General features: G+C 46.5%; 1 protein-coding gene and 1 long non-coding RNA gene across 2 annotated transcripts in view; one reads left to right on the top strand and one right to left on the bottom strand.

The window, feature by feature from the left end:
• Window positions 1-3,381, bottom strand: part of AGRN (agrin) — a 263,655-nt gene extending 260,274 nt beyond the window's left edge. Inside the window, exon 1 of the mRNA XM_061602122.1 lies at window positions 3,048-3,381. The gene's annotated coding sequence lies outside the window, so the exon portion shown is untranslated. The remainder of the gene's footprint in view (window positions 1-3,047) is intronic.
• On the top strand, window positions 1,447-24,823 carry LOC133372926 (uncharacterized). Its single transcript, XR_009759580.1, has 7 exons — window positions 1,447-1,532; window positions 9,771-10,081; window positions 11,558-11,740; window positions 14,171-14,307; window positions 19,791-19,858; window positions 22,217-22,259; window positions 23,676-24,823. It is a non-coding gene; the product is annotated as an uncharacterized LOC133372926 (long non-coding RNA).
• The last annotated feature ends 606 nt before the right edge of the window (window positions 24,824-25,429 follow it).

The following is a 25,429-nucleotide window of genomic DNA, read 5'->3' as shown; positions in this document are numbered from 1 at the left end:
CAGCTCATTTCCCCACACAGCTCCCCACTCCCACCCCATCACAAAACATACAAATACGCAAATCGAAACACAGCCATCCTTTGCAGTTCGCACTTCTCTGAAGTTTGCAATGCCGTTTCTCCAGCCAAGCAATGTGTACAAAAATGCATAGGCTATGGTGATGTGTCCGTAAAAATGCCAGTTGGGGCTACCTGCATTCCACCCCACCCGCCTCTCTGTAGGCACCAGCCACCACTGGCTACGAGACTGGGCTGTGAATCAGGAAGCCACTGGTTCAGATCTTGCCTGTGCTGGGAACTAACTTGGGTGGCTTTAGGTAGCCAAGCCACTTTCTCTGTCAGGCTCATCCTGCGTGCCCTGATCTGCAGTATGGAGAGAAATAACACTGACTTACCCTACAGGGTTGTTGTATGGATTCCAACTAGATCATGGAAATGAAGTGTTCCAAATACTTAAAAGCTCTACAGCTGGGGTGGCTAACGTGTGGTCCTTTAGATGTTGCTGAATTATAACCCCCACCATCCCCAGCAGGCATTGCTAACAACCAGGGATGATGTGAGTTACAGTTCAGCAACATCTGGAAGGCCACATGTTAGTTAACCTTGCGCAATATAAATGTTAAGTATAAAACCCTTTATGTATAGTGTATGGGCTGAGAATGCCAAAACTGCACCACACAAACATGAGAGGGAGTTACCAGGAAGCTTGGAGGAACCCCAAGTTTTGACTTTTTTTTTTTTAATGGAACATAATAACATAAGAGCCCTGCAGCTGGATCAGACCAAATGCCCATCTAGTCCAGCATTCTATTTCCCACAGTGGCCAATCAGACAGCACCAAGAAGCCCACAGGGAGGGCGTGAAGGCAGCAGCCCTCCCTCTCTGTTATTCATCAGAACATCAAAAGAGCCCTGCTGGACAAGAGCTAAGGCCCACCTAGTCCAGCATCCTGTACTCACAATGGCCAACCAGATGCCTCTTTGGAAGCCCCCAACAGGACACAAGTGCAAGCAGCACTGTCCCCACTTGTGATTTCTAGTATTTTTGGGGAGGGGGGTCCATTAAGGACTGAGTAGCCACAGAATGCTCTCTATGGGATGGAGTGGCATGGAAAATGGCAAGGACTGGAGGAGCACTCTGTCGCTGCAACATTTTATTGCAGATCCCACTTCCTATTATAATCAGATTTATGAGGACTTCATACACTTAAAGCACATTTAAAACAATAGCTTCTCCAAAGAATCTTGGGTACTGTAGTTTACTCCTCACAGAACTACAATGCCCAGCACCCTTAACAAACTACAGTTCCCAGGATTCTTGGGGGGGACGTCATGCACTTTAAATGAATGCTGTGCATGCAGAACCACCAAGGTAGTTCACCTAAATATAAGCCACGCCTCTCCATCTCCACCATCCCCTATACTGGTGGGGAGTCTCACATGTGAATCCTCTCCACATCGGAGACACACATTGGTTAAGCTGCCTTGCTGTATATTTGAAGAAGGCGAGTTGGCAGACACTGCAAAGGCGGAGGTAAAGGGTGGGGAATCTAACTGTATTTGGATCCTCTGCTTGAACTGAGAAAGCATTAAGGGTTCTGGGAAAGCGGTTTCCTGTTGAAAGAGATTATATTAAGATTCAAAGCATGGTTTTCTTTTCTTTCCTTTTGGCACAGGGTCCCAAACCATTGAAAACCAGAGCCGTATCTCCTGGATGCCCTCCGTCACAGGGCAGAGGACCGGCTGTTTACAAAGGTGCAGGGTCTGGAATGTGCAGAGAGGTCCCTCTCCCTTCCTCTCCCCCCCCCACTCTTCCCGGCACCCTCTTTCTGCCCTCCATGGTTGGGGGTGTGTGGAGGAGAGGGGGGGAATAGAGGGATTTCCAACCTGCAATTCTGCAGTTCCCTTAAATCCATAAAAACAGGATTAATGGGTGCAAACTGTCAAGGAGAAGATAATTAAAAGAGAAAAAAAATTCTTGAAGTTTAGCCAAATACTTAATGTAACCATTGCCATTAGCTGGGGGGGGGGGGAGAGAGAGAAGCACTCAAAACTCCCAGCTCTTAAAAGATTTTTCTTTCTTCTCAAATATATACATATATCAATTTCCTTTCACGTCCTGCACAGAAGGAAGAGATTAGACCCTATCCATAAATAGGAGCCAACGGGTGAGGTTGCCAACTTATTTTCTTTTTTTCCCCTTTTCTAGACGCCTCACCTCAAAAAGAGCTGGAAAGGTTTCAGAACAGGGTGACCCAGCCTGATGAAAGGGCTGGAGGAACTTCTCTGGGAGGAAAGGTGACAACATTTGGGGGCTTTTTTAGTTTAGGGAGGAAGGCGAGTCAAGGGGTAGGGGGACGTGATCGAGGTGTATAAAATTATGTGGAGTGTGGTCGGGTGGCACAAAGCACTCTTTCCTTGAATGCCATGCCTAGTCCCAACCAGGCACAGAGTCATCAGAGGACAAATCAGACACCCTCCAGGTGAAGGACCTGCGTTTGTTTGCACTGTGCTGGATTTGCAACTCTGCCCTCATTGGGGAGTATTTTGGTGAAAGGCTTATATCTCCTGTGATCAGCGGAGGCCAGGGGGATAGTTACTTTTTTGGGAACAGGGTCCCAGCAGGGTCCCTATGTCTCTAGTGTCCTACGAGTCAAAGGGGAGTGTGTTAGCCACTGAGAAGAACATTTCTAAGATGCTTCCTTGTCCTTTCCTGCTGACTGGAGCCAATCAGAGTGAAAGGAGTTGAGTGAGCCACTGAGGAGACTCTTCTCAGTAGCTAACACATGCCCCTATCATGCTGATTGGCTCTTAGGGGCATCTGTTGTTATGGGAGAAGGCACACGGGGGGAAGGACTGAGGAGGGTAGAGATGATGAAGTAGGGCAAGCAAGCAAGCGAGGGGGCATGGGTATGAGGAGGGCCTGGCATAACTATCTTGAAGGGACCCTGCACTTCTGGATTTGCCACTACACTACTGGTGGAGGCTGTCCCATTAGGGAAAATGGAGCAGTGCCCCACCAACTTTGCCTACATGCCTTCCTACTTACCAATCCAGGAGGTGGCCTGGCCGTCAGCTTCCTCCTCTTCAGTCTCAGTGTCTCTCCTTGAAGAACTCAGCAGCGAGGAGGAGGATGGGGACAAAGCTAGAATGAATTGGCTGCGCCTGGCATTGGCTGTGGCTCCGCCTACAGTTTTGGGCTCTCTGCTTTCCGCCCCGACAGTCCCAATGGGCACTGACCACCACTGCCTATGTCTGCTCTGGGTCCTTCACCTCTGAGGGCATCTGCTGGAGCCTGACGACCAAATGAAGGCGTTGGCCAGGAAGGCTTAGGAGGAACAGCCAGGGGGTTGCCACGGCTGCCCCCTGGCACCTGCTGCCTGAGATGGTCACCTCCCTTTACCTCATGGTTGGGCCGGCCCTGCCCAACTGGGAAGGCACCTCCTCTAGTGCCCACTGACAGCACCTAGGGAAAGTTTGCCACCTGTGGGGGGAAAAAACCAAAATCCACCCACGCAACGCGCTTCAGTGTGTCCACAGAGAGGTAACATGCAATTTTATATTGGACTTTCTTCACTTCTTGGATTATCCAGAGGTTGGGAAAATACAAAATTAGCAGGTGGGGGGGCAGTGCGGGGTGTCACTTGGATGACGGCGGCATCATGCGTACTCCACAAAAAAGAACGTATGAACGAAAGCAAGGCAAGCAGCTTCAGCTTCAATTCCAGCACGGACAAGCCCTGAGTGTGTACAGAAAGTAGCCTACTCTACCAAGGTCAATTTGACATTCGTTGTCCCGCCTACTTTTGCCTCTGGCCCCACCCACCACTGGCACATGGCCCCCAGAAAGGAATGTGACCCCTTGGACTGACAAAGCGTTCCCCACTCCTGCTCTAATCTATTGCAATTTTGGTTGCTTCAGAAGAAGCACAGACATCTTGTCTGAATCTGCCTGTTCCAGGCCCTTCATCGCTGTCCAGTTATTGATCTCCTCCTCCTCTTGACTTCATAGCCAGCTCTTAGAAGACCTGCACTCCTCAGCACATTATCCTAACAGTATGGGGGGTGCATTCCTCATCGCCACCCTGAACTTGGATCGTCTGCTGCTCACTTTCTATATTACCTTCATCGAGAGAGAGAGAACATTATTTATGGACCTCCTACAATTATTGCAAAGCATGCAGCAAACATAAATTTGGGGAGGGGGAGATACCAGGCAACAGTGCAAGGTCGATGCCAGCCCCTAGCATCCTTGGCCAAGGGAAGGGCTGTGTCTCAGTGGTTAGCGCATCACCTTGGCATGTAGAAGGTCTCAGGGTCAGTCCCAGGCATCTCTAGAAAAGGCTGGGGGTGTCCCCTTGTCTGAGTTCCTGGAAAGCCTCTGCCAAGTAGTATAGACAATGTTGGGCTAGAATCTATATGGACCAATGATGAGTCAGTATAAGGCAGCTTCCTATGTTCCTGTGATGGGTGAGGGACACTGCTGAAAGTAGGGATGGGAACGAGTTTTATTTGGCATTTAAAGCCGAACCAGTGTGGCGTAGTTGCTAAGGTGCTGGACTAGGACCTGGGAGACCAGGGTTTGAATCCCCACACAGCCATGAAGCTCACTGGGTGGCCTTGGGCCAGTCACTGCCTCTCAGCCTCAGAGGGAGGCAATGGTAAACCCCCTCTGAATACCGCTTACCAGGAAAACCCTATTCGTAGGGTCGCCCATAAGTCGGAATCAACTTGAAGGCAATCCATCCATCGAATTTGCAGTTTCTGAAACAATATGAGGATCGAAACACGGCCATCTTTCAAAACTCACATTTATCCAAAGTTTGTAATGCAGTTCTCAACCAACCAAAGTGTACAAAAATGCATATATTAGGGGAAAGTGCGCATAAAATGAATATATTAGTGAGAATAACATGCGAAAATGCATTATATTAGGACACATCGCTTGCAAAAATTTGTAGATTAGTTAAAAGTGCATACAAAAATGCTCTATTAGGAGAAATCTGCACTAAAATGCTGAAGAATTTTCATGAGGACTTAAAAAAAATCTTTTGCAAGTTGCTGCAGGAATGTGGAGAACTGAATTTCAGGCTGGAAAAATGAGCAACCAAGAGAACCAACACTGACAGACCTTTCCATCCCTAGCTGAGACGGCTCTTGCACCCTGCCACACACATACCAGGCTGCTGGATTGCGACTTGCCCGCCATTTGAATTACCCACAATCCTCCATGTAATATTGCTCCAGGGCATTGTGGGGGATTAATATGGTGGCACCTGCTTCTGTTTCGCACTGGGCAAGGGAAGGGGGCTTCATCCCTGAACTCGGCCCTTTGAGAACTTGAAGATCTTGATGGAGAAGAAGCAGGAGAGTTCCTGTCTTTGGGAGAGGTTGTGGTGGGTGGGAATTCCCCAGGCACCTAGGACTTCTCTAAGTGAGTTGTCTATTGAGCATTCATCCTGATTTGCTTGCATAAAGTCTGTGGGAAGGTTAGACAATATCTGGTCTTTACTGAGCATTTGTTCTGATTTCTGTGCAGGGAATAACAGGATGCCTTTGTACAAATCTATGGTGCAACCACACTTGGAGTACTGTGTACAGTTCTGGTCACCTCTCCTCAAAAAGGATATTGTAGAGATGGAAAAGGTTCTGAAAAGGGCAACCAAGGGGACGGAGTGACTCCCCTGTGAGGGGAGGTTGCAGCACTCGGGGCTTTTTAGAGAAAAAGTGAGTAAGAGGAGGCGTGATAGAAGTATATAAAATTATGCATAGCGTGGAGAAAGTTAGTAGAGAAAAGGTTTTCTCCCTCTCACATAATGGTAGAAGTCATGGACATTCAATGAAGCTGAAAGTTGGAAGATTCAGGGCAGAAAAAGAAAGGACTTCTTCACACAGCACATAGTGAAACTATGGAATTCCCTGCCACAAGAGGCAGTGACAGTCACCAATCTGGATAGCTTTAAACGAGGATTAAACAAATCCATGGATGATGAGGTTACCAATGGCTACTAGCTATGATGGCTGTGCTCTGCGTCCACTGTCAGAAGCAGTATGCTTCTGAATACCAGCTGCCGGGAATTGCAAGTGGAGAGGATGCTCTTGCGTTTTGGTCCTGTTTGCTGGCTTCCCTTTGGAGTGCCTGCTTGGCCACTGTGAGAACAGGATGCTGGATTACAAGGGCCATTGGCTTGATCCAGCAGGCTCTTCTGTCCTTGAGTTACACGACAATGAGCGTTCATCCTGATCTGTTTGTGCGGTGGTTATACATCTTCCCTTTAACCAGTGCGAGAGAGCCAGTGTGGTGTAGTGGTTAGAGTGTTGGACTGTTTGAATCCCCACACAGCCACAGAGCTCACTGGGTGACCTTGGGCCAGTCACTGCCTCTCAGCCTCAGAGGAAGGCAATGGTAAACCTCCTCTGAATACCGTTTACAATGAAAACCCTATTCGTAGGGTCACCATAAGTCAGAATCGACTTGAAGGCAGTCCATTTCCATTTTTTTAACCAGTTGTTCATCCCATACTTTTTAATGCTTTTCCCTGTCACTTTCCTAACCGAAAAAAAATCTGTTGTTTTTTTCAGTGGATTATTGCCCCAGGGCAACAGAGCCCTTTAATCCTCTAATTGCAAAAATTTAACTTTCTGATATGAACTTGAACCATCCCCCAGAATAGTAATAATCTGGAGATGACCACAGTTAAGGGAAATGGGGGCTTCACAACCAGTGATAGTGGCAATTTCCTGTCTACCCGTGCTTGTACTACTGACACAAACATGTGTTTTGGCTCCAGAACTGGACATGTGGAGGAAATGCTGCGGGGTAGGATTAAAGTCCATTATTGGAGCTCCTAGTTAGCATAAGAGCAAATATTTACTGACAAATGTTTACCAGATGGATGTTGAATATGTACATATTGGAATACCAGCAGTGCAGACGCCTGCTGAATACTTGGATTTTATGATGGCATGATTGTCTATAGATATTTTCACTTTTGTACATTTTTAAAATGATGCATGTTAACATATATTTCTATTTATACACCTGATACTTCAGACTCCCTGGTGAGGGTATTGAAATGCTGAATACTTTTATTTTATGGCACAATCATCTGTAGATATTTTCACTTTTAAATTATGCATTTACTACATTTCAATTTATGAGCATGCTACTTCGGACTCACCGGTGAGGGATCTGAAATGTTAAAACATTTTGATTTTATGATGGCACAATAATCTATAGATCTTTTTGTATTCAAATGTTGAATACTTTTATTTTATGGCACAATCGTCGACAGATATTTTTACTTTTGTGCACATGTACATTTTTAAAATGATGCATTTTAACATACATTAACATATATTGCTCCCCTCGGCTCCTGCTGGGAGGAAGGGCAGGATATAAATCGAATAATAAATAAATAAATTTCTATTCATGCAGATGATACTTTGGACTCACCAGTGAGGGTACTGAAACCTTGTGGGGCTTCCGCAACAGACAGAAAGCTGTTCTTTCTGTTAAAAGATATGTTAGGAGAACATAATTGTCCCCATCTTGAATGGATGATGAGAAAAGGGAAGCCTTGTTTTGGGAGTGTGCAGCTATGTGGAGTTTATCCAACCATGGTGAAGCTGTGATCCAGTAAACGGATTTGGCCTGTAGGTTTGGGTATCGTAAGTCAAACTCTGAGGGAACTGAGGCAGAAATAGACCCCGCCATTGTCTTACTCAGCAAGGGCCACCATGAACAGTACTGCGTTAAATGGACTCGTGGTCTCACTCAGTATAAGACAGCTTGTTATTTATTTATTTATTTCATTTATACCCCACCTTTCTTTTCATGATAGAAACCCACAGTGGCTTACATATGGCTCCCAAGCAGTCTTCCATCCGGACACTGACCAGAGCTGACCCTGCTTAGCTTCAGCTATGTAAAACCCTATGTAAACCTTTGGGAGCTGCTGCCTCATGTGCCTTCAGACCATAGCCTGGGAACTATGTTCCTATATGTTCTTATGTTCCTATAGCTTAAGGGAAGGGCCCTAGTGGACCAGCCTCCAATGCTTCTGGGATTATTATTATTATTATTGTTATTATCATCATCAGGAGCCCAGGGTGGGGATGTGGGCATTGGTAGGTGCCCAGCGATGCCAACCTTGGGACAGGTACCAGAAAACAGCAACTGCCCTCCCTCGGCAATAGAGTCATTCCACCACCCACCGAGCAGGAAAGGGCCACAGATTTGGGGCTGCATGTTTGAGATTCCTTAACAGGAACAGCAAACTCCTCAATCAGATGACAACAAAGGGCTGAATCCAACTGTTTTACTCAGAGCAGCAGACCCCGCTGAAAATCAGGAAACGAAGGTAGCCGTGGCTATTAATGTGGATGGGTCTCCTTTGAGGAGGACTAGGGCTGGATACAGCCCAAGGTTTTGTAGGGAAGGAGAACAAACTGTATGCAAGGAAGACACAAACAGCCCTTGTAGGCTGTTATTTCTGGGGATGATAAAGTGTGACAGGGCTGTCTGTCGGAGCCAGTACTTAGAAGGAGCAGAATGAATAAGCAGGCCATGCAGAGGACAAAGGGAACAGACACTCTTCTGTGCCTCCTTCTGGATCCACTTTCGGGACCTCATCAGGCAGGGTGCTTTGTTGTTTAATACTTTTCTCCTTTTCTGTTTTGTTTTGGTAATTGGATTTCTTAAAACAGTAAACACCTCCATGTTAAGCAGTTATGTATGACCAACTCCTATTAAGCCAGCCTAGTGTTGTAGCTAAGAGAGGCCTTCCCCATCCTGGTGCTCCCCATATGTTTTGGACTACAACTCCCATCGGCCCCCAGCCAGCGCAGCCGTGTTCTCCATCAGCCCCTAGCATCCTACGGATTTTTTTTGGTACATGTGGGATTTCTCATTTATTTATTTATGTATTTGCATAGAAGTGCACATGTACTGGCACCCTCCTTGTTGGACTTCAGGCGCATGACTAAGCCTTTCTCGTTCTAGCAGGCATTTTAAGGAAGTGTTTGGCTTTATGAGCACTTTACTGTTTTACTGCTTCATTTTAGTATGGCTCATTTTCCTGCACACTGCTTAGAAAAGTCAATGGTTAAGCAGCATATAAACCTTTAAAATACAAATAAATAAGTGCGCATGCGCACGGAACATAAGAACATAAGAACATAAGAAGAGCCTGCAGGATCAGGCCAGTGGCCCATCTAGTCCAGCATCCTGTTCTCACAGTGGCCAACCAGGTGCCTGGGGGAAGCCCGCAAGCAGGACCCGAGTGCAAGAACACTCTCCCCTCCTGAGGCTTCCGGCAACTGGTTTTCAGAAGCATGCTGCCTCTGACTAGGGTGGCAGAGCACAGCCATCATGGCTAGTAGCCATTGATAGCCCTTGATAGGAACAAGTGAAAATGCCACTTTTCCATGGCGTGACTTTTTAAGCAAGGCTCTAAACTATCCTGGCATTTCCTGCACTCATTCCCGATTGACAGTGATCTTAGAATCCATGGGTCATAAATGCAGCATCCACCTGTGTGGCTTTCCCTTATCCCCACAGGGTCCCACCCTCCGCCCCTCTCCCTGCTGAAATGAGGCTTGAAAGATGTGTGGGTGTGAATATGCCCATGGTTGTGGTCTGTGCACCGTCGCGGTGCGTTGCAGTGCGCCCAATAATTTCTCTGGTTTGCATATGTGCCCACAGGCCCAGAAAGGTTGCGGAAAGTAATGAAAAGTTCCTCTGTGAAATGAAACCCTCCTGTTGTTTCAGGCAGCTAAGCAATAAGGCAGCAGAGACTACACATTATCTGATCCTGTGTCTGCACTGCAAGAAAACAGATTCCCAAACACACACAAATGCTTCATCTCTGCCAAAGGAAACCTCAGCGAATTGGGGCATCTACAGAAGAAGTGGCTTCTGGCTAAAAGTATAGTGCCATCTTCCGACTGGCACATAGTACTGCAGCAAGAAACAGTCATTAGGACAATTGAGAATAAAGATACATCGCGTGTACAGAGTGCACTGCTCTCGGAGTATTTAAAGCCCATATCTTGCTGTCCTATTCACAACAACCCTATAAGGTAGGTCAGTGTTATCCCCATATTGCAGATATGGTTGAGACTGGCTATCCTCAAGCCACCTAGTGAGTTCATGGCAGAAGCAAGATTTGAATGGGGCCGTCGTGGTTAGTAGCTCAGTTGCTGAACCGTCCTGCTACGCCTGATGTCTGTTCCCTGAGACAAAGGAGCAACGGCCACTCTCTCTTGGATCGCTAAAATGCCAACGATTATTCTGATCTTTGTCCCCAGAAGGTCTCAGGTTCAATCCTGGCATCTCCAGGTAAAGCTAAGAGAGACTCCTTGTCTAAAACCCTGGAGATCCTCCGACAGGGCAGGCAGTACTGAGCTTGATGGGCCAGTTGCTCTGACTCTGCATAAGGGAGCTTCCAATGTTGCAGAGCAGTAATATCTGCCTGTTGTCAGCTCTACTTCGGAGAGATGGTGTGCGTTGCCACAGTCAGAACCCAAGAGCCTGGCTGCTGGATCAAGCCAGTGGCCCATCTAGTCCAGCATCCTGTTCTCACAGTGGCCATCCAGCTATCCCAAGCAGAAGTCTGCAAGCAGGACCTGAGCGCAACAGCAACTCTCCCCTTGTGCACTTTCCAGCGACTGGTATTCAGAAGCATGCTGTCTCCGACAGTGGAAGGAGAACATAGCCATTGTGGCTAGTAGCCATGGCTAGCCTCATCTCCACAAATGTATCCAATCCCCTTTTAAAGCCATCCCCCAGAAAGGAAGGCAAGCAAATGGGAAGCTGCAGTAATGGTAGGGAGGAGGTGGTGGCTGAGTTCAGGGAGGGGTGCACATGCACAGTGACAGCAACTTGCCCCCCCCAAAACCCCCCCTAGAATCAGCACTGTCTTAAAGCATTATACCAGTTGGATCCCAGACATATGGGCGGGTTGGCAACCCTGTTCCATCTCCCTCCCCTGCCTCCACGTACATTTTTAAAATTAAAACAATTTTGCAAATGAAACTCCACAGAGAAGGTCTGAGAGTGCTCTGTGCAACAAAGAAGGGGAAATTAATTAATTTAATGGAAAGGCGCTGAGGAGCCAGGTGCCAAAAAGAGAAGTAAAAAATGCATTTGCTCTTGACAGGACTGAAGGGAGATATACAGCATGGGGAGCTTTGGCTCCCGCTGCCCGCCGCTCTCAGAGTAATGCTTTCAGCTCGTTGGCTGCGCTCCCAGCACCTGCGATAAATGGAGACTTCCCCTGCCCTAGCCGAGCATTGAGCACCTTCTTGGATGAGATGTTCCTCTTCCAGTTGCCAGAGACGGCCCCGCAGCAAGGCGAGAGGAGATGGTTAGGAAAGGGCTACCGCTCAGGGGGAGAACATCTGCTTGGCATGCAGAACATCCCAGGTTCAGTCCCTGCCATCTCCAGGCAGGCTGAAACCCTGGAAAGCTGTTACTAGTCAGTACAGGGGGAAAAACGTGGCCTGATGGTCTGACTCAGTAATTGAAGGCAGCTCCCTGTGTTTCTATGTCTTCAGGAAAGGGCTGGCCAGCAGAGCACCAGCTTTGCATGCAGAAGGACCCAGGTGCACTCTGTACCACCTCCAGCTGAAAAACTGGCAAGGCTCTGGGAGCAACCCTCGCCGGAAACCTCAGGAAACTGCCTGGTAGTCAGATGAGACAATGCTGGGCTGCATCAAGGACCAAGGGTCTGCCTCTGTGTAAGATCGCGTCCCATAGGGGAAGGGCTGTAGCTCAGGGGAAGAGCCTCTGCTTTGCATGCGGACGGTCGCAGGTTCAGTCCCCGGCATCTCCAGGCAGGGCTGGGCAAGTCTCCGTGCTTGAACCGCTGGGGAGCTGCTGCCAGTCAGTGTAGGCCATATTGCGATCGGTGGACCAATGGCCTGGCTCAGTATAAGGAACTCAAAGCTGCCTATGATAAGGATGTGGATGCTTTATAAAAAAAATTTACAAAATACATCTACACATCCATCATAGCTGATTGAGCAAGAGTAAATATAACAAATATGTACATAAACAGCTTCTGAAATAGAACATCAAGACATATGACCAATTTAAAGACAACTTCTGCAATACAATGTCAAAACGTGACCAAACGCGTTTTGACAAAGTCGTCTTCAGTGGTCTATAAATGTACAAACAACAACTATACAATTCAGCAGAAGTGTAACAATACAATTCATAGTACAACTCCTGCAAAGATAAAAGATATATTATTTAAATACTGGAAATGTGATAGTCTAAATAAAAAATATTTATATTCCTTATATAAACTCACTCTTTAAAACTACAGAACTAAGATCTGGAGATTTCCTGAATGCCATACCAATATACAGTATATATATATATAGAAGATGCTCTCCAACTCAAACCTAATATAACAAAAAGCAAATATATAAACAGTAAAAATCTAATACATTGTTTCAGAAGCTGTTTTTGTACATATTGGTTATATTTACTCTTGCTCAATCAGCTATGATAGATGTGTAGATATATTTTGTAAAAATCTTTATGAAGCATCCACATCCTTATCATAGGCAGCTTTGAGGTTTTTTGGTTCCCGATTCTTTGTTTTTCTAAATTCCAGTTTGTTGGGACGTACTTCTTGGCTTGTTCTGGCACAGGATAAGGCAACTTCCAGTGTTCCGTAGCTCAGTGGCAGTGTCTGCTTGGCATGCAGAGGGTCTCAGTTAGGTTCAATCCCTGGTGTCTCTAGGTAGGACTGCGAGAGACTCCCCGCCCCGTCTGTGTAGCTCTGGAGAGCCAATGCCAGTCTGTGTAGATGATTACTGAGGTCGATGGTCTGACCTGGGGTAAGGCAGCCACCTCATTGCCTCAGGGGGTTGCTTGCTGGAGGCACTTTGGGAGATAGGCAGACTTGACCCAGAGAGAGCAAAAATCCCCCTGTGCAAGGCCCAAGAGAGATAAAGGGCTGAGCCCAGCAGGGCCTGTGCAGGGCAACTTCCTAGTCAGTTCTGGCCTGCGGGTCAGATCTATGCCTCCACCGCCCGCTCGCCCTTTTGGGAAAGTGGGAAGGGCCGTAGCTCAATAGCAGTGTCTGTGTTGCATGCAGGAAGTCCCGAGTTCAATCTCAGGCACCTCCAAGTAGGGCTGGAAGGGAATCCCGCCTTCTAACTTCTCAAGAGCTGCTGCCAGTTGGTGCAGGTCAGGGGTAGGGAAACTCAAGCCCACGGGCCAGACACAACCATCCAGGTCTCTGTCTGGCCCTTGGGATGCTCCCCAAGCCACTCCCCCTCTCCCCCAGGCCACACTCTCTCTCCTCAGGCCACTCCCGCTCTCCTCAGGCCACTCCCCCTCTCCTCAGGCCACTCCCCCTCTCCTCAGGCCACTCCCCCTCTCCCCAGGCTTTTTCCTCTGGTCCCGCCCACCACTGAGCATGTGGCTCTCAGAAGGTTGCCCAGAACAGAATGCGGCCCTTGGTTTGGAGCTAGTTCCTCAACCATGCCTCAGAGGAATGGTGGGCTTTAGGTTGCTGGAGGTCTTCAAAAGCAGAGGCTGGGGTTGTTTTACCTCTGGATTTTCTGCATCAAGTAGTGGGGTCAGACTAGATGACTTCCAAGAAACTCTCAGTCCAACTCTGTGATGCTAAGACTCTTAGGTTAAAGACCAATGTAAAGTAAGAGGAAACAGGCCTCCTGGTTGTCAGTTGGTGCTTACCCTCTCTCTGCATAAACTGCATGAACAAAGTGTGACAGCCATCTACACATGAACCATTCATTATACATTATGTTGATGTAGCCTTTAAATTCAGAATTAGTTGCACAGGCCATTTTTTGCTGGAAGGAAATCAAGCCAGAAACGGGGGGTGCGGGGGAGAGAGAGAGAAAGTTAAAAATAAGGTGGACTGGGGAAGCCAGAGAGAGATGGTATAAAGACGATGTAGGAATTAAAATCACAATCTAAGCAAAGCTGACACGAGAAAGAATTAATATTGCTAAAGTGAATGGCTGGCTGAGAACTCTTTGGTGCATTAAGATGTTGGCGAAATGAATTGCAAAGGAACCTTTAGCGATGAGGAACCAAATCCCTGCTCATCATAATTCCAGGAAGCGGGTGCTTTAATATTAATTATCTTGGCAAAGATATTGACCGGAGGATATTTTCTGCAGATGGAGCACTCCAGTAATTGAAACTGCCATCCGGCTGTTGGGGTGCTTCATTGCACCCCAACTTCTGTGTAGCAGCATTCACCGAAGAGGCAAATTCCTTATTAAGAATCACTTGGAAAGCGACTGAAAATAAAACCGTAAGTATCCATAAAGTCATTATTTAAATCTTCAGGGAGACACATTTAGACTGTATTCAGATGGCGCTTTGTTCCATCTTCCTGACGTTTTACTTTTAAATTTTAGCATTTTATGTGATCTTTTCCCAACCTGTTAATTTTGGCATTTTATGTGATATTTTACACAACATAAATCCACTTCTGGAAATCTAGTGGAATTTAGCAGATGTTAGGCGCTCAAGTCTGTGTGGATTGCTTCCAGAAAAAAATGTGTTTGCAACCCTGGAAACCCGGAATATCGCGGGAGTTTCGTGTTGTAAGCTTCCTCCAGTTTTAATGGATTATGCCTTCACCACTCATGTAACAAAAATTTGGGGAGTATTTTGGCATACAGCATGGTGAATCATGGGGGAATAGAAGCACACCTGCTCAGAAATTGTGGGGGAATAGCGACATGCCCAATGACGTTCGTAGTTGTATCACACCATGGCCGCTGGTGTGAATAAAATGTAGGGCAACATGGCAGTATATCGATCAAAAAGCCACAGGTCTGTAAAACCACAGGTACTGCAGTGTAAAAGGAACGTTATGAAGGAGGAGAGAAGCACAAACATCATAACCAGGAAAACTAATGCAATAAGCCCCATGTCTGAATGCAGCCTTAGAGTATTGTGTACAGTTCAGGGTTGTGTACGCACACCATACCTTTAAAGCACATTTGGAAGCGCATCCCTTCCCCTCCCAAAGAATCCTGGGAACTGTAGTTTACCCCCTCACAGAGCTACAAATCCTCGTACCCTTAATAAACTACAGTTCCCAGGATTCTTTGGGGGAAATCATGTGCTTTAAATGTGTGGTGATGGTGGTGGGGATGATGCAGAAAAGAGCAACCAAAATGAGGAAAAGGTTGGAGCACCTTCTGTGCTACGTCCGCTGGGACTGATAGGGCAGAAGGCAGAGAGCCCAACAGTAGATGGCGCCAGCGCAATGGCAGGCAGAGCCAACTCATTCCAGTTTTAACCCCATCCTCCTCCCTGTTGAGTTCTACAAGGGCAACACTGAGAGTAAGGAAGAGGAAGCTCATAGGGAGTGCCACCCCCTAGACTGGATGTAAGTAAGAAGGCAGGCTGGTGGCAGGGGTGTGTGACTGAGAGCAGACTTGAGACTGATGGGGCAGTGCCCCATTTCTCCTAATGGACCAGCCTCCACTGGCTACAATGCCCCATCACTACATCAGGTCACCTACAATACAGAGGCATACCTACATTACTCATCCACAGAGGAGGCTGCCTGCTGTGTGTCTGTATGAGTGATCGCTCTGGCCTTGCCTCCATCCAACCAGCCTCTTCCAAGGGCATGTAATTGTGCCCCCATTTATGCATCAGGTGTGACTGGGACAATCAACATCCCCTTGGCAGAGTGGCATACACAACAAAGGAGGCTGCTTGCTGTGTCTCTCCATGAGTAACTGCTCCTATCTGATTTTCTAATCAACCTTTGCTGGGCTCACTTAATTCTATTAATTTCTGCAACTGGCTGATCCAATGCAGAGATGCAGCTGAGTTGTTCCCAATCACAGGAGGATGCCTGTTGCGTCTCTGTGTGAATCACTGCTCTGGGCTTGCCTCCTTCCAACAATGAAGCAAAAAAAAAAAAATACAGGAGGCAAGCTGCTACATGGATAGGGCATTCTTACACTTCCACAACTGAAACATCTGAAGGTTTGGGGGGTGTAAAAAAGAAGCATCCCTTTAATTTTTAAGTCTGGGGTGGGGGAAGAATATGTCACCTATAAGAAAAGCCTGGGAAACAATGTGATAACAGAGTGAGGTAACCACCACAAAGGTGAGCTCTGAATAAGTGCATACTAATGCTGGGTATTGAAAACAAAAAAGTGCTTTTGTTGCTATGCTTTATAAATTTTATTTCAGCATTGCCAGGGAAATCAAGAACTTATTCACTGTACAGTACTAGGACAGCGTAAGAAGAGCCTGCTGTTGGATCTAGTCTGGCATCCTGTTCGCACAGTGGCCAACCAGATGCCCCAACGGGAGGCCTGCAAGCAGGACCTCAGCACAACAGTGTGTCTCCCACCTGCAATTCCCAGCAACCGGCATTCTGAAGCAGACTGCCTTCGTCTGTGGGGGAAGAGCACAGCCATCATGGCTAGTAGCCACCGATGGCCTTATCCTCCAGATTTAACACTCTTTTAAAGCCATCCCAAGTTAGTGGCCATCATTGTCTCCCGCAGGAGCAAATTCTACAGTTTATGTACTGAGGGTTTGGCTCAGCAGTCCAGAAAATATTCCTCCAAATAGGCTCAGCAGATTAAAAAAAAAAAAAGAATTGCACACATCTCTGAATTTATATACATATAATAAGGAAAGCTCTGCCCTTGTAAATCAGCCCATCTTGGTCTCACTTTCCCTCTGCAATCAATGAAAAAAAATCCCCCCAGGCATGTTTACAGTAGAGGTGAGCTATTAATTACCTACAAATGCTTCAGCATACGGGAAAGGGAAAGTCTTATTGCCAGATGCCACTAGGGAGCAACCTAGGGCAGCACATTGCAACATACAGCAATTTTCTTAAAGCCATAGAGTTGGAGGGATCCCATAGGTCATCTAGTCTCACCTCCTACTCACTACAAGAAATCCAGAGCTACAGCATTCCCAACAGATGGCTGTCCAGCCTTTCCTTGACAGCCGAGAGAGAGAGAGAGAGAGAGGGATGCCTGTGGCAGTCTGTTGCTGCACTACAACCCCTATCATTCCTGACCATTTGCCTTGCTGGCTGAGGCTGAAAGGAGCTGGGAGTCCAACAACATCTGGAGGGCTACATCTGGAGGGCTACAGATGTTCCCCATCCCTGAACTAGACCATCACTTGCCTTTACTTTTATTTAAGGAGGCTCAGTGCTGTTCTCAACAATAAACCAAATCTAGTCATCATAAGCCACATAAAAATAATGACCATTTAAATGTTGCATCAGAGATGGAGAGCATGTGGCCCTCCAGATGTTGCTAGAGGAGACGGCTGGTGCCCACTGGGACTGGTGGGGCAGGAGGCGGGAGGCCCAAACAGTAGGTGCAGACAAGAGCCATTGGCAGGTGCAGCCACCTAATTTCAGTGTTGCCCCCATCCTCTTGCCTGCCAAGTTCTGCAAGGGCAACACTGAGACTGAGGAAGGTGACAGGCAGGGCCAGGCGCCTGACTAGTTGTAAGTAAGGAGGCAGGCAGGTTGAGCATGGCTTAGGGCAGACTGAAGTTGGTGGGGCAGTGCCCCATGTGCCCTAATTAGGGATGGAAAGATCTGCCTGTTTCGGTTCTCTCCATTTCTCATTTTTCCAATGTTAAATTCAGTTCTCTACATTTCTACAGCGATCAGCGATTTTTTTTTAAATCCTCATGAAAATTCACCATTTTAGTGCAAATGTCTCCAAATAAACACATTTTTGTAGGCAAAGGTACACATTTTTGCAAGCCATGTCTCATCATTTCATGCCTTTTTTCACTCATATATTCATTTTTATGCACACTTTCCCCTAATATATGCATTTTTGTAAGTGTTGTTTAGTTAGCGAACTGCATCCCAAAATTCTAATAAATGCGAATTTCGAAGGATGGCTGTGTTTCACTTCTCATATCGTTTCGGAAAGTGCAAATTTGATAAATTCTGCTTGAGGTGTGAACCGAATCAAAATTCTCACCCATCCCTAGCCCTAACAGACCAGCCTCCTCTGGGTTTCTCCTTGGAAAATCAGTCTCCTCCATCACACAACCAGAACTGTTTTGCTCTTGCCCCCTTCCTGACAACAGAGGGCAGTAGCATATAACACAAAACATTATTGGGAGCATGGGGGAAGAGAAAGGGAAACTCCTGAGTGTATCCCAGCTTCAGAGTGGGGCCTGAAGAATGTTCAACAGGGATTAACTACCCTCTAATATGTTTTAAGACCCCTTTGCCAACTATTGTCTTAACAACAACAAGCCCCCAAATGCTTTTGCCTTTAGAAAAGATGCTCCAACACCCATGATCCTTTTAGCCCTTAGCTATACATTTTGCAGACAGCAAGGGTCACAGTGTGCTGCCTGAGGATGATGCCCATGTGCTGGGGGAGAAATTTGATTCAGTTTGCATTTAAAAGCAAACCTACCTAATTCACACTTTCCAAAACAATATGCGAACTGAACCACGGCCATCCTTCAAAATTCGCGCTTCTTTGAATTTTGCAATACAATTCTCTAGCCAAGTCAGGTGTACAAAAATGCATGCATGCTAAGATAAAGTGTGTATAAAAATGCACGTTAGGGAAAATATATGAAAATACATTGTGTTATGGGAAACTGCTTTCAAAATTGGTTTGTTAAAATTGCACATAAACATGTATATTAGGAGAAACTTGACTAAAATGCTGATCAATTTTCATCAGGACTTTTTTTAAAAGTGCAAGCTGAAGTGAAAAGTGAATTCAACTGGAGAGTGAAAAATGGATGGTTTTAAAAGACAGATAGACAAATTCATGGAGGAAGAGGCTATCAAAGGCTACTAACCCGGACAGCTAAGTTCTACCTCCCCTGTCGGAGGCAGTATGCTTCTGAATGCCAGTTGCTGGAAACTGTGGGAGCAGAGAGTGGTCTTGCTCTCAGGTCCTGCTTGTGGGCTTCCCAGCAGAGGCATCTGGTTGTCTACTGTGAGAACAGGATGTTGGACTAGATGAGCCACTGGCCTGACCTTAAGAATGAGAAATTGTTAGAAACCAAAATTGACACATTTGCCCAGCACAGTGGCTGGCTGGGAGTCCAGGCTTTGTGAGTTCAAATCCCCTCTCGTGTCTCCTGGGTGTCAAGGGCCAGCTAAAGATCACCCCCACAGTGAGTGGCTCAGGGGTTATGTGCCCTGCCACCTGTGCAGCTGTGGGCAAGCTGCATAGTCCCAAGGAGCCCAGTTGCCCCCCAGCTGGCAGTTGCGGACAAGGAAGGGGCTGGCTTGTGCAGCTGTAGCAAACTGAGCAGGCCCTAGCCAGCTGGGGAGGACTAGCCTCAGAGGGAGGCAATGGTAAACCCCCTCTGAATATCGCTTACCATGAACACCCTATTTGTAGAGTCGCCATAAATTGGGATCAACTTGAAGACAGTCCATTTCCATTTTTCAGCAGTGAGGAAGTGGGCAGGGGGAGTCCATTCATTGAAAGCCTCTACAAATTCACAGAGAAGTACATCTCTTGTGCCTATACCCATTTCACCATTTTTGCCTTGCACAGGAAGGTGCCTTATATCCAGTCAGATTAGTTACCCATTTAACAGCAGAAGAGCCTGGCTGCTCGATCAGGCCAAAGGCCCATCTAAGTCCGGCATCCTGTGGCTAACCAGATGCAATTCAGAGATTTCAGCACACGGAGGAGCTGCATGCAGATCCTGCCAGCAATTATCACCACATCTTGTGGCAGTGAATTCAGTTAAATCAATTCTCCATGTGTGAAGTACTTCTGTTTTTGTCTACAGTGAGGCAAGAGAGGAAAATTTGCTGGCATCTCTCCATCAGATGTGAATGGATAAGTTCACTGATTTGGGTAAGTCCTCCTTACAGCTGAGGCATGACCAGAACAGCTACTTAGGCAGGATCTCTCCAGAGGATGGGTCACTCTTAAGCTTAGGCATATCCATTGATCACACTGAGACTACAGTGTAAAACTCCATAGGATTGCACTCTTAGGCTACATGCCTATGATTTCATTCATTGTGGGTCATTTGTTCAGTATCTTGTGAAAATATACAAGAATAAGAGGGGTCTCCAAATAACTCTCAGCGCCCTTAACATACGACACGTCCCAGAAATCTTTGGGGGAAGCCATGATGGTTTAAAGTGGTATGATACTGCTTTAAATGCAGGATGTGGAGTGGAGGATGGCTTTGACTAATTTATTGTAAGCTAAGCAGGTTTGAGAAACACTGTGTGTTAGGAGGTATAATTCACCTCCACCTGGGAATGTTCCTTCCTCCACGCAGGCCTAGTTTACTGACAATATCCCACCGAGAGCTGAGTGTGGGGAGGGTGGAATGTGTGGGAGGAAATAGCTTCTATGGACAACTTTTTCACAGCCTCGAGAGATACATCAGCTCCGTGACTGAACTTATGGGGACCCACAGAAGCATCAAAGCGTCAGCCCCCCCGAGCTAAGCAGTATTGTCATTTTTCCAGCAGGGGAGGGGAGGCATGGACCCCTTGATTTATCATATCCCCTCCATCCTGAAGCCGGCCCATCAATCAGACTCTTCAGTCCTGCTCCTCTCAATGGGCTGGGGCCCTGCATGTCCTCCTGACTCCCCGAGCTCTCCCGGTGGGGGACCAAACAGATGGAGACACCGTTGCCGCGGCGACCCTTGTTGCCACTTCCTGTTGTTCCAGATGTCCACCGGTGTATCAGCATACAAACCGGCATTGTCCCATATGGAAGCCGAGGGGACTCTTTCACAAACCACCTTGGAGACGGAGGGCTCTCCACCTTGCCCCTCTCTAAAGCCCTTCTTTTCCCCAACATTTTTCGGTGCCTTGGCCCCTGTCATGTCGCAAAGGGATTCCCAGCTGGTTGGAAAGTTTTCCCGCTTCCTCTATGATTTATTTAGTCAATTTATAATCCCACTCTGCCTCTCAAAGTAGCTGAGGAAGGCAAACACATCGACGATTAAAAAAAAAAAATCCCCCAAACAGTTTCAAACACTCCAAAAGCAGTTTAAAAACATTCTCTCCACCTGCAATCTCAAGGCTGCCAGGAACTAGAGATGGGGGCGGGGGGGATTCAATTTGTTTTGCATATATAAAATTGGCACTTTCTGGAACAATATGCGAAGTGAAATGCAGCTGTTCTGCGAAATTTACACTCCTCTGAATTTAGCGATGCAGTTCTCCAACCAAATAATGTTTACAAAAATGCATACTTTAGAGGAAAGTGTGCCAACATGAATATATTTGTGAAAATAAAATACAAAAAGGCGCTATATTAGGGAAATTGCTGCAAAGACGTATACATTAGTTAACAACTGCCTATAAAAACATGTTTAGTAGGAGAAATTTGCACTAAAATTGCTGCCAAGGTGCTCTTGAGATATATTAAACAAGCCACGAGAATGGCTGTATACTATAGCCAGCATGGATTTTTTCACATTCCACCATGTTAAATTGAAAATATCCCCCATGCCATTTTGCTGCTTCCCATAACCTCATTTCAAAATAAAAACGTATGAAACTTATAGTCCTGAACTCAGAAACGTTTGCTTAACAACCCTCTAAGTTTTCATGGTGATACACAAAACACTCAGAGAGAATCTAGAGTTCAAAGTGTAAAACATGAGAGAAAGAAATCCAGGCCCCTGTTGGACTTTCTTCTGTCTGTGGTCTCATAATTTGTTGAAATCAATTAAAAATCAGCCATGTTCACAGAGTACCTGTAATCCTATTGCCACCACTCACCATATGCTCAGAGGCACGTGTTACCAAATTCTTCTAAGCTACACGGGAAGTACATTGGACTGTGAAAGACCAACCCAACTTGTGTTTACATTTTTACAAATTTGTAGGGCAGTACAATATCTCAGAGAGGAGGTCAGGTCTCCTGCTCCCCTGGTCCATTCATTATAGCTGCCCAATTTCCCTGCTTTTTAAAGTTTGATAGAAATATCTGTTGGCTATAGAGACATTCTTAAACTGCAAGGGGTTTTTGCCTATTAGTGAATATATCTGAGGACCTTCTTAGTTGTGAATACAATTTGCTATAAACTGCTTTAATAATGCATTTTATATTGTTATGACCTGCTCTGGAACCTATTGGTGAAGGGCGATTAATAAATTTAACAACTACTGAATTTAAAACTGGAAAATGAGAAACTGAGAGAACCAAACTTTACAGATCTTTCCATTCCATCCCTACCAGGAACAGTGTCTTTCAACCATCAAACAGGAATGTTTCATCCTAGGTAAATAGAAATGTCTTTTTAAATTCCTCCTGAAAGTCAATAATGAGGTAAATTATTGATTATCCCTCACCAGGGAGGGCTTTCCACAAACTGAGAACTACCACTGAAAAGGCGCTGTCAGGGGCCAGTGCCAACCAGGCAGCCCTCAGCAGTAGTGGCACCAACAAGGCCTCACCTGCTGATTGAACGTAGGAACTGAGATGGTTGACACTGGGGAAGGTGCTCTTTTATGATACTAGAGCTTGGCAAAACATGAGTTCTCTTTGTTTTGATAATCTTCTAATCCCAAAAACAACGCCATTCATTCATTCATTCATTCATTCAAGCACTGTAATTGTTCATAGTGCTTTGTAGAGTATAGGAGGTCCAGTCTCTGCCCTGAGGACCTTACAGTCTAAAGTTTGACCCAGGAAAAAGAGAGGATGGCGAGGAAACTAGAGACATATACAGGGAAACAATATCCAATTATTAAATTATGCATACTTAGGCAGGCAAATGGCCAAATTAAACATCATGCGACGTATAATTTTGCAAATAGCAGAGCAAGATGAACACAGGAGACTGCCTTAGTTTATCCTGAGTCAGACCATTCCATCTAGCCCCTTCACTTATTGGCAGTGGCTCTCCAGGTTTTGGGGCAGCGGGCATTGCCAACTCTACCTAGAGATGCTGTTGGTGATTAGACCTAGAACCTTCTGCATGCACAGCAGGTGCTCTAATACGAAGCTAACATCCTCTGTGTGTGTGTACTGCCTTCAAGTCGATTCCGACTTATGGCGACCCTGTGAATAAGGTTTTCATGAGGCTGAGAGGCAGTGACTGGCCCAGGGTCACCCAGTGAGCTTCATGGCTATGTGGGGATTCGAACCCTGTCGTAGTCCAACACCTTAACCATTACACCACACTGGCTCTCAAACATCCTGCCCTTAAGTGAAACATAGAAGGGTGCCTTATCACTGAGCTGGACCCTGGTTCCATCTAGCTCAGTATTGTCCGCACCAACTGGCAGGGCCCCTCCAGGACCTCACAGGGAGGTTCCTACCTTGTAGAAAACTGAGGAAGATTTTTAGCGAAAGATACCCTTGCATCTTGCTCTCACATGCCCTGTGGACAGAACGGTGATGCTACAGGTGAAGCAGATCTGAGCCCTTACAGTGAGGGCTGGGTAGGCAATGGGGGAAGCCAGGTGGTTAATTGGCTGTCACACTCCGGGAGTGTGTGATGACCTGGAAAAAGGCAGCATTTTGACCTATGACCTCATGGGACATGTTAACTATTTCCAGGTCAATAGAGGAGAGGAATGGGGCTTGTTTTCTGATTGGAAGGGTAAGAGGAGAGGGTTGCTTGAGACCAAAAGTTCCTCAGTGGCCATAAATGTGAGAATGAAATGCATTTATTATTGTCTTTTTAATGCAGGTACAGCAACGGATCTCATACCTAGTAGGTATAATGCAACAAAAGCAGGATTAAAAAGCACACAAATAAACCAGAAGATTTGTGTTTTTAAATGTTTTAGGATTTCAGCAGGAAGTGAGGGGCCATCCACCAATTGGACACAAAGCAGTCTGTCCGCCCCAAAACTTTTGCAGATACAAATGGTATTGAAAGCGGAATCACAATAACGTATAACCGCCCCAATACCGTCACAAGCACAAATCACCATAAAAAAGGATGTCCAGACATCTGTTCTGTGTCCCCAGGATTATTATTTGTTTATTCCCTTTTTTTAATGTGTTGATGTCCTTTCTCATTCCCAATCCCTTCACACGCACCCTCTACTCTCTTTTTCTCTCCTCCTTCTTCAGTGAATTTCAGTGTGAGGAAAAAACATTGTCCAGAAAGTGTGGGGGGGGGGAAGGAATACATCCCACCCTATCCTTTTGCCTGTACCACTTCCTGATATGCACTACCCAAAGATCGTGCTAATGAGCATTATTCTTTGCAGATTGCAAAGATTGGTTGGAACCCTTGGCGCTGCGGCATGGTTAACAATCAAAGCTGTCAGCCCAGCCAAGTCCACGGTTAAAATATCTGAGAGCTTTTGTCGAGAGGATGGGAACTTCAGACTTAACAAATGCAGTTGTTTTTCTCGTTTTTTGGCTGGGGGGGGAGGAGGAGGAGGAGGAGGGAAGGAATGCACAAGCTGCCCCCCCACCCTTCCACACAAGTTCATTCCTGAGACCATTTAAAGAAAGAGATCTCTGTGGCGAAGCTGGGGAACTCTCCTATGAAGATTAGAAAAAGGCACGCTCTTTGGATACACACGCGTATATAGGGCTCATCCAAACGGAGTGGGATAATCCATGTTTTCCATATCCGGTTTGTCATCTGACAGTCCTCACTTTGCCTGTTTGTTCGCTCTTTCTCGATTAAAAAAAATGCTTTTTTTGCACCCGCACCCGCAGCGGGAGGACCCGTACTTCTTGCTTTTCCCCAGCTCCGCCCATAACACTCCCCCCTATCAGCCAATTGGTCCACAAAATATGACGTATGCTCCTCTCCCCCTTTGCAACAAAGCACAATAAGAGCGCAAAGTTTGAATTTCCTGTGGCTGTAATGGAATCCCTTGCCGCTCGCCACTCTGGAGCAGGGCCGGCGGGGGGGGGGGGGTGTCTCCAGGTGCTTATATGCCAATTTGCTGTATATATATTTTTGCTTGTATTTGCAATATCACGCAAAAACGAATGTATGTGTTTTTGCCTTTATGCATAGTAAACATTCTGGAGATACACACGGCTGGCAATTCTACCTATTTCTCCAAAACTGCATGTCATGTCTAGGAAGGTAGACCACCAGTCTCTATGGTTGTTGGTGCCCGAGATGTTGTAGCAAAAAACGTCTGAACGTAAGAGCGCAAAAGTTTGAAGTTCCTGTTGATTTGGTAGTAGTGGCTGTAATGGAGTTCACCGAGTTTTTGGCTCTTTTACAGCTCTGCTTACAGCTATTACATTTCTGCCTTGTGCAGTTGAGGGCAGCCGGAGCCCAACGGGCGCCTGGACAGGGTCCTGTGCCACCCTGGAACCCAGGAACAGCAGGAGCCCCAGCAGCGCCTGAGCCACGCCAAGCTTCCTCCGCTCCTGTGGGGTGGTGGTGGAGGAGGCTACTTCACAGCAGCTGCACTGGGGAAGGTTTGGGATAGGAAGCGCCACGATGTAGCAAGCTCAGTGCAG

The sequence above is a fragment of the Rhineura floridana genome, chromosome 18, assembly GCF_030035675.1.
Source record: "Rhineura floridana isolate rRhiFlo1 chromosome 18, rRhiFlo1.hap2, whole genome shotgun sequence".
In the NCBI taxonomy this organism is placed as follows: domain Eukaryota; kingdom Metazoa; phylum Chordata; class Lepidosauria; order Squamata; family Rhineuridae; genus Rhineura; species Rhineura floridana.
This window is presented reverse-complemented; position numbering and strand designations above follow the sequence as displayed.